This window comes from Elephantulus edwardii, unplaced genomic scaffold, assembly GCF_000299155.1.
Source record: "Elephantulus edwardii isolate Elephantulus edwardi_28Jun2011 unplaced genomic scaffold, EleEdw1.0 scaffold00260, whole genome shotgun sequence".
NCBI lineage: Eukaryota > Metazoa > Chordata > Mammalia > Macroscelidea > Macroscelididae > Elephantulus > Elephantulus edwardii.
In genome coordinates this window covers 3,918,414-3,919,876 of record NW_006400010.1, presented here as the reverse complement: position 1 = coordinate 3,919,876, position 1,463 = coordinate 3,918,414, and positions in this window count along the sequence as shown.

The window sequence follows — 1,463 nt, the reverse complement described above, 5'->3', positions numbered from 1 at the left end:
ATAATATTTTATTAGTTCCATGATTTTCAGTGCGGCATAGTATTCCATTGTGTGAATATATCACACCATTTCCATCCATTTATTTGTTGATGCTCACTTGGGTTGCTTCCATCACTTTGCTATTGTGAACAATGCAGCAATAAACATAGGTATGCATATATCTCTTTAGAAGTTCTGGTTTCTTTAGGGTATATTCCCAGTACTGCAATTGCTGGGTCAAATGATATTTCTATTTCCAACTTTTTAAGAAAGCACCATACTGCCTTTCAGAGTGGTTGCACCATTTCATACTCCCATCTACAGTGAATAAAGGGCTCTAATTTCTCCACAACCTCACCAGCATTTGTTGCGTGCTGCTCTGTTGAACTTTGCTGTTGTTACTGGAGTGAGATGAATTTCATTGTTGTTTTGATTTAAATCTCTCTTAGAGTTAGGGGTTTTGAACATTTCTTCATGTGCTTATTCGCCATCTGAATGTCTTCTTTATGAAGTGTGTGTTCATATCCTGTACCCATTTTGCAATTGAGTTGTTTATCTTGTGGTGGTGGAGTAGTCTATAAATTCTAGATAAAAGTCCCTTATCAGACAGTTCATTACCAAATATTTTTCCCCAGTATGTGGTTTTCCTTTTTACCCTGTTGGAGAAGATTTTTGATGTGCTTTGGGATTTGATTCTTAGAAGGTCCCACTAATCAATTTTATTCTCTCCTGCTTATAGGCTTTTTAGGATGCTGTTCATTTTGTACACTAGGGCTTTTATAGTTCTTCCAAGCTTTTCTCTGATGAATTTTATAGTCCTTGATTTTATTCCTAGGTCCTTTATCCACTTCGAGTTGCTTTTTATGTATGGTGTGAGGTATGATTCTTGCTTGAGTTTTCTACAGTTTTGCCAACACCATTTATTTGTTAAAGAGGTTGTCATTGCCCCACTCAACTGATTTCTTTTTTTTTTTTTGTCAAAAATTAGTTGGCCATAGGATGATTTCTAGGTTTTCAATTCTATTCCACTTATCTATGTGTCTGTCATTGTACCAGTACCATGCTGTCTTTACCATCATAGCTGTATAGTAGTATTTGAGATCAGGGAGTGCGATGCTTCCTACCTTGTTTCTGTTTTTCAGGAGTGCTTTTTTTAATTCAGAGTCTCTTTCCTTTCCAGATGCAATTGGAAATTGCCTTTTCCATCTCGTTAAAGAATGGAATCAGTATTTGTATTGGGATTGCTTTGAACTTGTAGATTGCCTCTGGTAGAATTGTCATTTTACCAGTATTGAGTCCTCCTATCCAAGAGCAAGGTATATTCTTCCATTTCTCCAGATCATGTCATCTACATATAGAGATGATTTTACCTCCTCTTTGCCAATTTTAATACCTTTTATTTCCTTTTCTCATTGCCATTGCTAAGACTTCCAATACAGTATTGAATAGGAGAGGTGATAGTGGGCATCATTGCCTAGTTCATA